Raw genomic sequence first — 17,729 nt, forward strand, 5'->3', positions numbered from 1 at the left:
TTCTCTCCCCCATAAGCTGGGCCAGACAGTCCAGAAGGAACCTCTACTTCTACAGCACATCTCCCATCAAGCCAGCTGGGGCTGTGGGTAAAGAGGCCACATGCCCAGCTTCTTTTGATTGTGGAAGGTACTGTGCTAGCTAGACAAACTGGTTCAGACCACCACTGCCCTCACAAAGTTTGCTTTCTTCCACAGAGGCAGGGCACCTGCATATGAAAGGCCAGAATAATTTCGTGAGCTGAGGGGTTGCAGAGAGGCTGCCCAGGAGATTCAAAGTGAGCAGTATCGCAGAGGCCCCAGTTTCCCAGGAGAGTAGAAGCCACTAGGTCCATATGTATCTGCAGCTTCACAGTGAGGATCTAGGTCACTCCACAGTTTTCAGATTGGGCATTTTGTGCATTTCCAGACCAGAACCTGCTAAGCCACGTGAATCAGTATTCTGCCTCCCAGAACCAGGCACAATGACAGCTGTATTGAGGCAATTCATGGGGTGACAGTTGAGTGAGAAGGACGGGGTCATGGGTGACTCCCCACACTCCTGATGGCCTCTGTCTGCCACCGTCATGGGCCACCTGGACACAGCTGGTTGGACTAGTATGACTTGGCCTCTCCTTTGCCCCTCCCCTTTCTGGGAACCAACAAGCAGTACATCAGCCACATGGGGCATTGGCAATGCTGAGGAGGCTGGCAGGTGAGGTGCGGGGGCCTGGGTGCACCTGCCAGCTGTCTGCCCTGCCTCTGCCAACTGGATACACCTTTATCTCCTGGATGGGGGCCATGGGCTGGTTCAGATAGGCAGAGGATGGTGAGACTGGGAGCATGGCTTAGCTGTGGCCAGTGAGCTTTGTACCAGTGCATGGCCACAGTAATACTCCTGACCTTGGCCACTGTGGGGATGAGGTGAAAAGAACACTGGGTGCATAAGCCAGGTTCATCCCTACTCATGGAAACAAAATTAAAGTTAATACCATTAGAGTGGTTTCCAAGGGCACCAGCAACAAAGTACCACACACTGAGTGGCTTAAAACAACAGAAACGTCCTCTCTCACAGTTCTGGAGCATGGAAGCCTGAAATCAAGGTGTCAGCAGGGCCTGCTCTCTCTGAAGGCTCTAGGAGAGACTCCCTCCTTGCCTTTTGGTACCGTCTGCTGGTGGCCGGCAGCTCTTGGAGTTCTCTGGCTTGCAGGTGCAGCACTTCAATCTCTGCCACTGTTGTCACATGGCGTTCTCCCCTTGGGTGTGAGTGTGTGAAGGCGTGTGTCTTCCCTAAGGACATCAGTCCTATTGCCTTAGGGTTCACCCTACTCCAGTACAACCTCATCTCAACTTGATGGCATCTGCAAAGACCGTTCATATTTCCAAATGAGGCCACATTCACAGGTGTGGAGGGTTAGAACTTTTTATATCATTTTGGGAGATATGATTCTACCTATAATAGCCATCTTCCAGGTGAAGATCAGGAATATTATCCTATATATGGCACCATATGAGAAAAGCTTGTTCAGTACACATGGTCTCTCCTCATAAGCCATCTAGAAACAAGAACTGGGTTAATGTCACCGGGGGACTCCCTATAGCTGGTGAAGAATGTAACTCCAGGAAAGCAAGGGTTTTCATCTGTCCTGTTGACTATTGAGTCCCCAGCACCTAAACAGTGCCCGGCACAGAGTAGGTGTTCAATAAGTTTGTTAAATGAATAAATGAAGGAATGGATGTATATGGTGGTGGTAGGACCCCCAGGTTTCTATTGTCACTTATAATCACTTACCTTCCTGACTTTATTTCCCTATGTGTAAACTAGAAATAAGAATGAGCACACATAATTCACACATTATTGGGAGTATTGCATGAGAACTAGTGTAAATGCATTAACTCGGTTCCTGACACATAGTCGTCGTCGTCGGCAGCCGTCCGTCTCGAGAGACGATGGTGTAGCTTCTTAAGAGTCTATCTGCACCACCGAGAATGGTTGTGCAGTCCGACTCGGGAGTGACACGGTATCTGTCTCCTCCCGTGTTGAATCGACATCTTGCGATGACGCTGAAGCTACAGAGCCTGGGCAGGGTGATATGGAGGGTCTGCTGTTGCCCATGCAGCAGACCCCCCCTCTCTTCGCAGCTGAAGGGTCCAAGGGAAAGACGGAGTCGATACAGCTTGGTTTCAGGTGCGCCGCAGGAGTTGCCGGTGTTGACTACAACGTCAAACCGCCTTAGGGACTCCGGCTCCGTATTTTCTGTCGGGGTTTACTCCCTTAGCCTTTCCCCTGAAGAGGTATGCCGCAAGGCAGCGGAGGTTTTTTGGAGTCAGAGTTTTCCTTCTCTGAAGTACCCTGACTGGAAGATCGAACCAGCGACACTTAGCTCGCAGGCCGACGCTCAATCCACTGAGCTAAACCAGCCAGTAAGTGTTCAATAAATGTTAATGAAATCAGAATCTGTTGGAGGCCATGCCTTGGTTTTTTAGTTTGACAATCGGAGTGATGCCATGTGGCTGAGTGGAAATATAGCCACACACCTTTTCTGCAGGGAGGAGTTGAGCTCCTTTAACTAGTGATCTGCTACTGGAGGGAGGAGAATGGATTACTAGAGAGAGATTATTATTAGTGTGTCCCATAAGGGCACAGGCTCTGAGGCCTGTCCCTGAGGGTTCAGATCCCAGCTGTGGCCTTTGCCAGCTGTACGCCCTCTGGCACTTTATCCAGAGGCAATAATAGCATCTATCTCAGGGGGTAGTAGTGGAGGTAGAATTACAGTGTCTGGTACAGAGTGAGAAATATGTAAGTTTAATATGATTAGTATCACTTTTCTAAGGACTCTGCCCTGACTGCTCCGAGCTAGATCATTGGAAAATCTAATCTTCGAGCTCCGGGCTGAATTCCGCAAAGCAGACTTTCTCTTCTTCTCTTGGTCCCCGGCACACGTGCCGGCGCGCACCGGCCCACCCGAGCCAGTTCCGCGCACTCTGAGATCCAGAGCGCCCTCTGGTGGCGCTCGGCCTGCGATGGGCCGCACAAGGCCCCACCCGCTCACACCGCCCAGCAGAGTCACCCATTGGACGTGTCCTAGTGACTCTGACACTTCCCATTCCGAGGCACCCGTGACTGCCCTTCATGGGTGTGTAGGAAAAGCCGCTTTGCTCTATGGCTTCTCTCGAGCGCTTGCTGCCCTCCTGGAGAGCTCCGGAGCCAAACCCACCTGGAGAGTGGAGAGGGGAAGGGCAGAGGGTACCCCGGTTGCCGCGGAGGTGCTAGGGTCCGCCCTCCCCATTCTGGACGAAAAGAAGGGAACAGAGCTGCGGAGCCTCTCTTTTGCATTCCTACACCCCACTACTTTTTTCTTCAGTATGATACTGAAACCGACTCGGCTGCTAAAAGGGCCTCATATCTGCAAATTTGCCTGTTTGAAGCTTCACCCAGTATATCTTGGATTCACAGCCATTCCTAAACCCTAGGACCAAAAATTAGAGTTCCCACCCTGTCTTATTTTGGCATTTTAACCTCAGGATTTCAGCAGCAGCATCTCTAATTTTTATTTAGACTGCCAGGTAGGGTTTTTTAGGGCTTTATGTATATAACATTGTATCCAGTAGCACCTACCAGGAAACAGCTCAGAGAGGTCAGTGACTTGGGGAAGATTGCACAGAGCCAGGATTTGGACCCTGGCTCCAAGCTGATGTCACTACTACTGTGTCTTACTGCCCCCCTACTGAATTCTGTGTAGTTGGTCCTACCCTGTGCCCTTGTACACATGTACCCTGACCATGACCTTGTATACATGTACCCTCACCCCCAGGGTATCTGCTCAGCAAACTTCTGTGAGCCCTTCCCTGCCGCTCTGTGACCCCAGGGACCCCCCACTCCCACCACTATCTCTCCAGGTGCCTGTCACCAATGTCCCTGGTTTGCCTCTACTGCTGGGCTGTGGAGTCTTGCTCTTCCTGCAGCCTGGCACAGCGCCAGGCTCACAGCAGGTGCTCCATGGGCTTATTTCCTCTGTTCTACCCGCACCACACTGAGCCATGTCACTCAGGTATGGGTGCCAGTCTCCAATAGCAGCAGCCTCTTTCCCAAGGACATATCCCACTATTAGCCCCTGATGTGAGGAGGAAATGTACATTAGTCCCGTTTTAGAGATGGGAATGCTGAGATCACAGGGATGAGGGATTCTGCCAGCTCCACAGAGTGAACAAAGTTGTTCTTAACCGTAGTTCCTTGGTCTGTGTTCAGCTTCTCAGGCCAGAGGCTTGTAAGGGACAGTGATAAGGTGAGGGCCTGACCCCCAAGTACCTGCGGTGTGGGTCACAGGAATGGAACAGTGGGGATGTTTGTGTAGGAAGGTCCTGGGTTTTATCTTTGTAGGCCAAGCAGGAGAGAATTGGAAGTCACCATTTTTTTATTCTTCATCCCTTGGGTACAACTTCCTCCCTGATGTGTCTCCTTTGCAGGCAACCCTCTTTGCAGCCTGAAGCAGGGACCACATGGCCAGAGGCAATGGAGACCTGAGTAGGGCTGGAGGAGTTGAGAACAGCTACCAGGGGCTGGGTGCTACTCTCCAAGGGTAGCTGGGGGCCCGTAAGGTAGGTTTATTAACTCATTTAATCCTCACATAACCCTATGAGCTAGGTACTGTATTTCCCACATTTTACACATAAGGACACAAGAAAACGTAGCTCTGGAACTTGTGCTGCCTACTGTTATACTGTCGCCAGGATGATATTGCAAGCATTTTAATTCAAATCCCGAAGCCTGATTTCTTCTAGTCCATGCCTGCCTTTCCAGCCCATGGCTGAGCAGGCCTGCCCATCTTATGTGGCCCATGGGAGAGCTCTGTACTCAGACCTCTCAGCTCTGAGCTTCCTCCAGACTCATCCTATCCTCTTGGTGCTGCCCAGCTTTCAAGGGCAAGAAGGAAGTCACCTGGGAAGGGGGAACGAACAGCACATGGATCAATACCCAACCCCCACCCTCGTCCTGCCCCATCAGCCCCTGGTCCTGTGATTGCTCAGGGAGGCTGGACTCTTTCCGTGGGTTTTAACCCAATCTTACTTTCTTGTCCAACCTTACGCTCTCTCACTGCACCGTGGCCACCGTGAATTCCCTGTCCTTCCCAGAGGAGACCAAAGGCCTTTGCTGGGCCTTTGACGGCCACTAGGCGCTTCCTATGGGGACCCTGGGGAAGGTTTATGCTCTGTTTGAACCACTTTGCACCTTGGGCAGAGGGCTGTCCTGCTCCTGCAGCTTGTTGGGGCCAAGTTGCAGCCTAATTAATAGGGGGCGGGAGGGGGGTGGTGAGAGGAGGTAATTTATCAGCATTTTCCACTCTCACCTAGTGTCACCAAAAGCGTTTTCCTGGGTTCACAGGAGGGTGGGAGAGAAAAATCTACATCCAGAATTCTAAGATGCTGGGAGGAGCTCAGAAATGCACAAAGATAGGGGTTTGCATTAAAAAAACAAAAAACAAAAAACAGTGCATGTAATAAAGAGCCCTAATAAAATGTCAGGGCCTTTGACTCAGTGATTTCACTTCTGAAAGCTGATTCTAAGGAAATCATTCCTGAAAAGTAGGAGGCATGAGGGCCAAAGAAAGTCCTTGCAGAAGTGAAAAGTTAGAAGCAGCCTGATCTGAGGCCTGGTGGAACTGACGGACACTTCAGCGCGATAGTATGATGTGGGATCGTTTTAAATGATGAGTATGTAACAACAGGGAACATGTGTGTAGTATAACTTCAGAATGTACAAACCTACATTACATTGATGTGCAGAAGGGAATGAGCCAAGTCGAAATAACTTTTGTGTAAGTGATTAGGGTGGTAACTCTCCGTCTTTAAAATAATTTTCCTTATTTAAAATATTCCTACAATTAACAAAAGAGAAATGAATGTGAGCAGGGAGAGTGATCAAAGGGGGGACGTTGGGGTGCTGACCACATTCCATATCTTGACCTGGGTGCCGGGTACATACATAAATGTGGTTCTTTTATGAAAATTCCGTGAACTGTCCACTTAGCTATGTGAACATTTCTCTATGTATGTTACGTCCATGAAAAGTTGAAAAAGAAAAGAAAATAGGAGATATTGAAAATGGAAAGGGTGATCACCTCATGTTTAATCAGATCTACTGTAGAGCACACACCACACAATCGGTAAGGGTTTATTTTCCCCCTAAATGTCCTCTAATTAAGAATTAGTAATGGTTGTTTTAAAAAGTCCTCTTCTCTGGGATTATCTGAAGCTGAAAACATGGGTTGCAAGGAGATACTTAAGAACTTATAATACTTAATATTTGTGAATCTTTAAATTAGTGGTTTCCAAGCCTGAGCATGCATCCAGTTCCTCTGGGTGACTTGACTGCTTGTTAACGTGCAGATTGCTGATCCCCACCCAGGTCTAGGGGTGAGGGAGCTGAGACTTAGCATTTCTAACAAGTGTCAAGGGGATGCCCATGCTGCTGGTCTGTGGAGCCCACTTTGAGAACCACTGCCCTAAATAGCCCTCTAGAATCACAAGCATGATGGTACAGGAGGGCCATTGCTGATGAATATTGAGGCATAGTCTTCCTTTCACAAAACCAAAGCGGGTCTGGATGATAATTCTATTGTATTGTTCAGGAAGATGTGAGTGCCTTTGCCCACCTGACACTCTGCTCTGAGCAGAATGAACTGAGTTTGACCAGCTCTCTGGATGCCTTTGCAAAACTCTAGTCAAAGTGGGTATTTGTGTCACCAGGTGTGGGAAGGACCTAGGGACAAAATCATTCAGGAACGGGGAATATACAAATTGCAACCCTTGGCATTGTAATTTAAACACAAGTGAGCGCCATTTTAGGGGTGAAACACTAGTAAACATTTATTGAGCAACTACTCTGGGCCAGGCACTATGCTGAGAGCCTTATACCCTCGTCACAATTCAAAGCGACCCTCTGAGGTCACTATGATCAGTATCCCCTCAGAGAATTAGGCAGCCTGCCCGAAGCCCTGTGTCTTACACGGGGCGGAGTCAGGAAGGAGGCCCTGGTCCAGAGTCTGTGGCCAAGCTGGGTGGAGGCGATGGGCACACAGTCACCCACTCCTGGAACCGCCTGCACTAATAGCCAGGAGTAGGGATGCCAGGGTTGTCTGCATGGATGTACCAGGGAAAGACCGGGTTCCATGGGGAGGGTTGGCGGGGAGGTAGGTTTGGGGAAGGAAGCCCTGAGAAGGAAGAGGGAAGAAACGGCGTGTGGGGAAAGATCCAGAGAGCGACGTAGCATGGGCTTTGTTTGCTGGGACCTCTGGGAGTGAAGGAAAAACAGCCCCAAAAGCCGAGGCCCCCAAGGCTCCCTGGCCTGCAACTCCTGTCTCAGGTGTGGCTGCACCCAGGCCACCAGGATTCCATTGCTTTTTAGTCCTGGCTTTTCTACAGGACAAGGTAGTAAAAGGGGGGAAAGTATGTAAAATCAGGTGGCCGGGGGTCTAGTTTCAGTGCCTGAGGGTGCTGCCTCCGGGCTTTGAGACCCGTGCTAGCAGCTGCCTGTCCTCCCTCCCCCTGTTGCGCTGTCACGTTGCTCTGCTGTGTCCAGCCTGGTGGGTAAGGGTGGCAGTCCTGTCCTGGGCAGCACACTCAGACAGCCATGCACTTGGGTAGGGCTCCTGTTGCTCCCTTCGGATTTCCTACTGCTTTCCACTCCTGCCCCCTCCTCCCTCCCCATGACCCTGAGACAGCATCTTGAGCAGACCCTCACCTGCTCAGTTGCAGACAGAGGAACTGGGAGAAGAGAGAGGGAGAGCAGGAATGAGCTGGCTTTGCCTGTAAGAGGCCGGAAGCCCTGACGTCAAGTGGACAAGAGAGAGAGTCCTGGGAAGATGCTCAAACCTTTAACACGGAGTGGTCCTGCCACTAGGAAAACGTGGCCCAGAAAATGTCCTGGGCACTAACCAATCTGTTACCCACTCCTCCTGCCTTTTCTGTGGGTAGAGGTGAAAATGTGGGGAGAGGGCTGATGGCCCCCCTTTCTCCTTAGCATGCATCATTATACTAGGTGGGGTGGCTCCCCAAGTCCAAGTCACAGCTTCACAGACCGCTGTATCTGGGGCTCTACTTTAGTAGCGGCATTGAGGATAACAAGACTGAACAGATGATAAAAGTGAGCTATTGCTCTGTCCCCCTGGTCTCGGATCTGTAAGCACCTGCCCACCTTTCTGGGTTGTTCCATCCCGAACTCCAAGAACATGCTCTTCATTGTCAATATCTTCTTTGCCCAAACCCTCCACCAAAAAAGGTCCCAGGAGTGTCACACAGAGGCTGGATTGACTTTATTTCCCTCTTTCCCGATGGAAGATATTGCTCTGCCTCTGATTGTGAGCTAATAGGATCTGTGAGATAAAACCCAGGAAGGGCTGGGGGATGGCAAGTCATCTGACACACAAATGGCCTCCACCCTGCTTGGAGGTGCTGCCACCAGGCCCCTCCTGCAGACACTGGACAGGGAACTCTCTCACATTGCTGGTCATGGAATCGTGAAGGACACATGTGAGAAGCCCTCCCTGTGTTTTCATTATACTCAGACCATCCTGCATTGGAGGTGGTCCCAACCCATCCCAGATGACTTGCCTGCCCAGTGCTTAGGCAGGTGATGTCAGGGGCTCACGTGCCTCTGCCTGGGCCCATTCAAGGTGGCTGCACTGAGAGGTCCCTTGAGATGGGAGGCTGGGGTGTGAGGGAGACCTCAAGGTAGTCAGCTCCCTGTCTGCCACAGCAGTGAGGTGAGGTGAGTTCAGCTGCAGGAAATTGAATAGCCCTGTGTCTCCATTACCTCCAAAGTGTCCCTTGGAGAAGAAATGGCCAGCACTTGGATTTTTACATATTGATGACCCTTCAAGATTAAGAGATGGGAGTAATATACACATTTCTGAGGGTTGTCTGGGAAACATCTGGTGTTATTAACAGGTATGTAGAAGATCAAAGGCTTTGCAAGGATAGAATAAGCCTCAGAGGCTGCAAGAATGGCAATTCTTTCCACCTCTGTTGAAGGACTCAGATCATAGTGAGGTGTTAGGGTGGCATGAGATTTCATGTTTGAATCACAAGGAAGACTCAAAGCAGACTCAAGGGCACCTGTAATGGGTGGACCTGACTGTGGCCTTGACCCTGATATTGAATGAGGGTCTACAGCTCACCACAATGGGCCAGGCATTCAACACTTGGGCCATCCAGTTAGGGAGCTCATGGTGAGGTGGGCAGAGGTTGGTGGGGCTCGGAGGAACCGCGCTCCAATTACAGGTGAGAAGATGCTGCTCCAGATCCTCAGGGTCTGGAAATGAGATGGGACAGAGAGGGGAACATGTGAATTGCACTGTCACAGTGAATAAAGTCAGCCGCTGACTCATGCCTCAGGTGCTCTCTACTCTGGGGGCTGAGTGTAATGTGGATGGTGGATATGTTACTGAGAAGATCGCTGTGAGAGGCAGGCTAGAGCTGAGGTCAGGACCTCCACTTAGGGAAGGGTGGAGAAAAAGAAGTGTCTGTTGACCACCTACTATGTGCCAGGCACTGCAAAGTGCTTTATACACATTACCCTGCAACAAAACATTTTAAAGATTGAGGAAACATGGACGGGGAGGTTACATACTGTTCCCGAGACATAGCTAGTGAAGGGCAGAGGGAGAATTTGAATGAAGTCCGCCGCACTCCAAAGCCTCTGCTCTTTTCACTCTGCCATTGCAGGAAACGTTTACCTGAAGACACTACCCCATCGGCACACAGTGTTGCTTGTAATTCATAAAATATAAGGTGTCTCTAGATTCACCCCTTATGCTCCCGCTCAAGAAAGCACATCCAGGCAAGTGAATGAAAGTGTCATTATTAAGCACTAAATGAGAAAGAGCACTGTGCTGTGAGTTTTAATATAAGACTTTACCAATATTAGCATTCCTAGTAACTGACTTCATACCTGATTTGAAATCCACCTGTACATCATGACGCTGGTTGAGAACCACCAAGATACCATACCCATGACAATGAGTTTGTTCCTTGCTCCCAAGTGTGCTGCAAGACAAGCCACCTAAGCAGGGTTGGCCTCATTCTGAATGGCAAAGGATATTGATGCAGAAAGCAAGGGTGTTTGGGCAGGTTGCTGCTTTTTAACCATGGCCTCCTCTAACAGGGCCCTGGGGCCTCCAAAGAGGGTGTCATTCTCGGCATGGAGCTGCTTTATAGAAGCAATACTTCTTATTTTATTTATTTATCTGTTGATTTATTCAACGCTATTTAGAGAACATTGATTTTAAAGATCCCATTTTGATTTTCAAAGTGTGCTCCCAGGGGACTTGGGTTCTGAAGAGGTAGATTGTGGCACGCCCGCCCCTCTGCACGGGGGGTGGGAGTGAAGGACAGAGAGTGGGACCCACTTGTCTAAACCAGAAAAGCTACTTTTTTACTTTTTTGCTGCTTTATATAACAGAGTTCTATATACAGTTCCGTCTGAAGAAAGACTTAAAAAATTGTTTTGGGGAAAACTATTGCTTTAAAATAATTCTTTTGCAATTCCATAGGTAAAAAAAACAAAGCACACACACACAAAATAAAACCCCACATTACGAGAGAGCCTCTCTCCTGTGGACCAGTTGGCTGGCTGTCGTTACAGAGTTAAGGAGCTGAGTCTCTGTAGAGACACATCCTCCAGCGCATCCTCTGATCCTGGGGCCAGAGGGGAATCTCCTTAGTTGAATGGGTAGGTGAGTGAGCTTCCAGTGAACAAAGGGAAATGCGCAGTTAGTTGACGTTGGAAGAAATAGGAAAATAAAACCACTTATTTGGTCTTGTGGTGACCTTACAAACTGGAGCCCTCCTTATTTTTTTAGGGAATTTTTCTACCTCCAGAGGGGACCTCCTAATTTCTTGGGTGTGTTTGTGGAAACCATTCAAACATATCCAGCTGGTTTCAGAATTGCTGCACATTTGAACCTGCTCCAACTGAGCAAATTGGCCCTAATGGGGAAATTTTGCTTTGGCAGTAGGTCATCTTCCTTTTCATCACCTCGTCCTTCTTCTTCCAGTTGCCCTTCACCTTCTCCAAGTCAGAACGTTGAAATTTACTCTTTGGCATCATTCCATAAAATCAGTTTGTTTCTTCCCCAATGTTACAGTCCTTTTCTCATTTTCTCCCTTCAGTGCTGAGAGCATACCTCATTCTGATTTTAAAGAACTTCTCTACTAGGAATGAACATGTCTTGCTAAATGCATGTACAGTGGGGATAGGTCTGTCCTCATTGACTTCCCAGAGACTGTGTTCCTAAAGCCCTCCCGTATTGAATAAGTTGGTTGCTTGTATCAAAGCTCAGATTTTCCCAGTTCTCCATGATGCTAAGCAAGGTTCCCAGGCGAGCCCACGAAAGCCTCTTCCTTAGTCAAAGGTGTAGTGCCAATGACTCCCTGAAGGTGATGTGGTGGAATGGACAGGGAGTCAAGTTTCAGATTGTTTTCTGGCCGTGGGCCACTTACCCTCACTGCTTTAATTTTCTTCTCAATGGGTAAAATGAGAGTGATGATAGTCATCTCAGATGGAAAGTGGACTTGATTACGCTGTGACTGGGCTAATGGCAGAACAGTGTGGGTGCCCAGCACAGAGTGGGTGCTCAGAAAGTGGTATATCCCACCACCCCTTTCCACCCCTCGTCAATGAATCTCAAGAGTCATATTAGAGTTAACATTCTCCAATGAACACTGCAAAATAGATGAGAAAATGAAAACACAGAATTAACCATATCATGAATAAGAAATAGAGTTTCGGTCTTTATTGATGACATTTGATAAAGGGCAGAATTATTCAATTAAAAGAAGATGGAGACATGATGAAGATGCTGAGGGGATTTCTGGACACTTTGGGGCTCAGAACAGTTACTACTGATCTATCTGGAGATGAGTTCCCTTAGAAATATCCTGGAGAAATGTGGAGAGTTGCCTTCCTGTTTCCAAGGACCACTAGCCCAGCTCAGGGTGGGAGGAGGAAAAGAGCAGCTGATCAAGAGGAGGGAAGGTGGGCAAACCTTGAATATTTGACACTGGGCCTGCCCTCCTCTGTACAACAAAATAATATTTTGTAATAATCATATCATAATTAATAATGATCATTATTAAAGTATTACTAAAGTGAAATTACTATTAAAATTGGCCCTGGCTGGACAGCTCAGTTAGGTAGAGCATCATCCCAATTCACTGAGGTTGCCAGTTTGGTTGATCATCCCTGTCCGCCCCCCACCCCCACGCGCCTCGTCCCCCTGCCCTGCCAGGGCCCATAGGAGAATCAACCAATGAATGCATAAGTAAGTGGAACAACAGATAGATGTTGTTTTTTTTCTCTCTCTCTCTCACTTTTTTTCCCTCTTTCTCTCTAAAATCAATAAATAAAAATTTTTAATTATCAAAATTATTTTCCTGATTTGTTGATTAATTTAAAAACAAACCATAAACAACTCAAAATGAAGAGTAAATTTCTATGCTAAAATATTATTCTAATTCAACAGAATTTTTCACATAGGAACTAATATTTGAAGTTATAGGTATCACATTTCACACTTATGCTCTGTTTCACGGTTTAAAATTTAAATGCAAATAAATCCTCTAAGCAGTCACATAGAAGACGATCGAAGAACCTCAAGTTCTTTCTCTGTCTGTAGAATCACTGTGCTCTCTTTGAACACAGGGACATACCGTACCCAGGGGCAGAGACCCAAACTGCACCTTAAGTTTGCTTGAATGATTCTTCCCGTTATGAATTTACCACTAAAACACCATGTAGCTAAGTGTCGCTAAGCTTGTGTGTGTGTGGCTGACTTCATAACTTCCACGTGGAATGCCATTTGTATTCAAATTTAGGCAATAAAGACATGCTAATTTGAAGCTCACATGTATTATTACAACTCACCAGCAACTGCAACAATTGAGTAGAACTTCGAGCAACCAGAGATTTTCTTAGGGAGGGCAGGTGAGGGCTGCCCTTGTTTTGACTTGCTGGAGCGCGGTGGCAGCAAAAAGCAGCCAGGCTTTTTGTTGTTGGCTTTTGTCTGTACAGATGATGGCCGTCTATTGCTTGCATCCATGGTGTGCTCTAGCCAGTGTCCTGCCCGTGGCCCACCACCGGGTGTGGCAGACACTCCTGGTGGCTAACCCAGCAGCCACTCCCACCTCCTCTTCGAACAGGAGCGGATCTGTTTGTCATTGAATGTGCTCAGGAACAGTGACCTTCTCGCCCCGCTCCAGGGAGTAAACACATCTTAAACCAGTCATGGCGACCGATGTCTCCTCTGACAGTGATTGGTTTGAGTTGAGTATGTGACTGGATTCTGGCCAAGAAGATGTGAGGATAAGCCTGCTGGGGTGGGGATGCAGAAATCCTGGGGAAGATTTTCCTCTGGACTAAAATCAAATCAAAACAAAAAAGTGAAAAAACAACTAGAGTCATAAGGAGCAACGTTTCCCCCAATAGAAATACGTATGTACATACATGTCCTTGCTGGATGTGGGCACAGCTGAGGGAGACAGTGATGCACAGGCCATAAGAACCATCCTTCAATCACGGGGGTTGGGGGTGGGGGGAGGCAAGCTGAAGGTGACAGCCGATGTGCTAAGGACAACAGACCAGAAAGGTGAAACTACTTGCCGCTAGAATGTCTGCTGTGTGAGATCATAGACTTCTGCCGGACTCTCCTGGCGCAGGAAGCCAAAATCAACTTAGAGTTATTGTTGGGTAGGTGTGCATGCGGGGAAAAGACCAGGGAAAGGGGGAGCACAGTACAGGGGGTGTGTGAATGACACCCCTTACCCTGGGCCAACCCCTCGCACAGTCAAAAATCCACATGTAACTTTTGACTCCCCCAAACCTTAACTATTAATAGTCTCCTGTTGACAGGAAGCCTTACTGATAACATAGAGTAGATTTCATGTATTTTGTATGTTATATGTATTATATATGGTATTCTTAAAATAAAGTAAGCTGGAGAAAAGAAAATGTTATTAAGAAGATCTTAAGGAGGGGGAAATATATGTATAGTATTTATTTGTTTTTAATCCACGTATAAATAGACCTGCCTAGTTTAAACCCTTGTTCAAGGGTCAACTGTATGCAGTTGGCCTCCTGGGTATGGCGGGTGAAGGAAAAAAAAGAGCGTGGAGAAGGGATATTGGCCCAGATGGTCCTGTGGGCTGGCTTCAGGTGACACCATTGACCTGAACTTCTTGGCAACTGAACCAGAACCAGAGTGTCTGAGGGGATGGGTGAGTGCGTGGGTGGGGCAGGGTCCATGTGGGCCTTCGTAAAACAGTCTGTAACTCATGTAGGGACTACCCTAGTCATCCATCAGTCATTGTCCTCATTATGCTCCCCTCCCCTGACGAAAGGAGGGGGTAGTAAATAATAAAATAGTTAAAATTGAGGGCAAGTCAGTGGCCATCAACTCTTTGCTGATTCAGTCTGTATATTAGCCCTGGTTCCCCAGAGAACAGAGCCTGAGGCAGGCATTAACAATGCTGACACTTCATTTGGGAGGTGGAAGGCCAGGGGACGAAGGGTGATATAAAGGGGACTGGGGTGAGGACAGGTGCGTGATGTGCCATGGTTGGACTTCCTGTCCAACCCCAAGGAAATTTACAGGTGGCTCTGGCATGCATGCCCTTCCTGGAAGGGTTATAAAAGTATCACCATGAAACTATGCACAGAGGGCAGGAAAAGGAGGAATTCAGGGAGCTACCCTCCTGCACTTCTGGGCCCATCATCTGGCCCCTCGGTCAGTCAGATCTCGTGCACTGGAGGTAGAGCTGAGACATGGCCTTGGGGGGTGCCGACCAAGGGACAGAGAAAGGGAGCAGTCAGAGGAACCAAAGATGACACTTGCTGTGTGTGTGACACAGTGTTGGGACCCAGGTTTTTATCCATTTACGTGCAGGGACAATCAATCCATCCCACTTTGTCCCACATTTGTCCCTCTTTCCTGGAAGGGTGGGCTCAGGTACTTCAGGAGGCCTACAGCACCTTCTCTACCTCTCTCCAAGACCTGTCCTCGTCACCTTTCCAGCTGGCTTTCGAAGCAAGTCCCTCGGGGCTGAGCATAAAATTCCATCTGCACCTTTTGTAAGGGAGAGTAAAGAGGAATTATTGCTGCTCCTTGCTCGGCTGGGTTTTGCAGAATTACCCCAAAGCAGTGTTTATCATGCCATTGAGCTGGAAGCCTGTGCTTAATGTGCTATCTGTTCTGACCCCAGATGTCTCTCTGCTCCACTGCTCTCCCACCAGCTCTGCTACTGTCCGGCTCCTTCTGGGGTCATTGCTGACAAGTGTATTACCGGTGTTTATCCATATTAAATCTTGTATCATTGACTGCCTTTCACCCATTTTTCTGAACTCCCTGTGGTTCTGCAGTTTCCCTTCCTGCCTTGTATTGTCCTTCTAGGAAAGGCAAACACTTCTGAGTCAGGAATCCTCCTAAAGCTTCATGTTCCCAATTGTTTATGAAGAATAAAGATGTTGGAGAAGGCCCTGCTACAGAACCCAAGCCTTCATCTGGAACTGGTACTGCCCATTCATAGCCACATCATTCGGAGCAGGGAGCAGAGTACCACGGCGACTAGTTTCAATGTATTGGGTTGGTCAAAAAGTTCATTTGATTTTTTCCATAGGATGGCTCTAGTAGTGCTTAGTGGCCTTTAACTTCATTCAGAACAATTTTGTTAGATTGTATTGTGACAGCTGTGACATGAGTGTGCATTTTTTAAAAACTTACCAAATTGGTGAAATTTTGTGTAGCCATTTTAATATTGAAGATGGAAGAAAATATGCAACATTTTTGGCATATTATCGTTTATTATTTCAAGAAAGGTAAAAATGTAACTGAAATGCAAAAAAAATATTTGTGCAGTGCGTGGAGGAGGTGCTGTGACCGACTGAATGTGTCAAAAGTGGTTTGCAAAGTTTTGTGCTGGAGATTTCTTGCTGGATGATGCTCCATGGTCGGGTAGACCAGTTGAAGTTGAGAGTGATCTAATTGAGACATTAATAATTAGTCAGCATACTCAAAATATCCAAATCCATTAAATTATTGGTGAAAATGAAAAATGTGTCTTTTATTTTACGGAAAAAAACCAGATGAACTTTTTGGCCAACCCCATAGTATGCATTTGTGAAGGGAGCACTCAGCCAGCAGTGAGAACATAGTCAAAAGCTATCATCTTAATCATGTTTCCATATAGGTATAGTTCTTAACAGTTTACAAAACACATTTGATTTTTCCTGAAACCTAAAAGCATTTGCTGGTGTTTTTTTTTCTTCTTCATAAAACATTTTATTAGAGGAAAAAAAGGTGCATTTTATTCTGGAAGATAATGAAATGAGAAGTCCCACCCTAATTGAGCTATTAGGGAATGAAAACACTTTTCAATGCTCCCAGTCTTGATCTTATGTCATGAATGCCAGGGAAACATGCTCGACCAACGTGCTTCTTTGTTCCCACTTAATAACAGCTATTTACACGCGTGTGTTACCTTAGAATTAATTTTCCAAGTGTTCCATGTAAGTTGTGCTTCTCTAAGATAATCATCCTGGCAAATAGAAATGTTCATGGAGGCATCGTTTGTGCGTTTGCAAAGCAAACCGTTCACTGTCTCTGTGGCCACTGTTGACCATGAGATGTTTACAGTTGTTTTATCATCAAAGAGGAGTTTTCCTTTTACCGATGACATGACCCGAGAAATAAATTGTGCAGCTACTTGAAACCAACTAGGTTTTATGCTTAAATGGATGCAAAAGTCACAAGAAATTGGGTGATAAATTAACATGTGACACAGGATGGAAATAAGGTCAAATTTCTTCGTTATAAGGAAAAAAACCACAATCCACTCTCACCGAAAAGACTGAATTAGACAGCAGCTAGTAGTTCAATGCCTCTTAGGTAACAGGTGCTATCAAGGCCCAGTGCTCTCGTCTCCTCCCCTCCTCCCACTTCCTCCTCCCTCTTCTTCTCTTTATACTTCTCCTCTTGCCACCCCCCCGTCCCCCAAAAAGAACTTGGCAGAGGACAAGGCTGTCACTGTCATAATGCGTTCCTATTCTCCTGGTGATTAGGAGGGAGAAAGGTCTTTGTTTCTATGGAGAAACATATCTCACGTGCCTGACCCCCCCACCTGCAGGGCCACACAGTTGCCACCTTGCATAGTGCCTGCAGGAAGGGGGTCTTTTTGGCAAACAGAGAACTTTAATATACTATTCAGCCATGTTGGTGAGAATAGGATCTTGAGGTTCAGAAAAATAAAAATCATGATGGATCTTTGAACTATCTGGAGTTTATTCCAAGACTCCTGGTAGGGATTTAAAGTAATGACAGGGATGATGGTGATGGTGGGAGGGAACCCGAGCATTTATCCACTCAAGACGTTGTCCCCTTCCTATTTTATCTTTGGTGTCATGGTGGCAGTGCTAACAGCGTATGAGCCTTCTTGCCCCAATAATGGCCCATTACAGCTTCAGGAAAAGCCATCATGTTTCCGCAGCATTTATCTGTCAGCAGGAGACTATTATGGGAGTACAAACTCACATTGTATTAGTGTTATCAGTTCATTATGATCCTTGGGATGTGTGCCAGCCAATGGAATGCCAGTCTGCTGACCACCACTGAGGGATATAACTCCACACCCCCCTATTCAAGCAGGTGACAAGAGCGTGAGTGGGACCACAGATGTGTGTGGCCAGGGACATTTTCCCGAGCCTG

This window comes from Furipterus horrens, unplaced genomic scaffold (assembly GCF_987537825.1).
Source record: "Furipterus horrens unplaced genomic scaffold, mFurHor1.1.pri manual_scaffold_3, whole genome shotgun sequence".
Lineage (NCBI taxonomy): Eukaryota > Metazoa > Chordata > Mammalia > Chiroptera > Furipteridae > Furipterus > Furipterus horrens.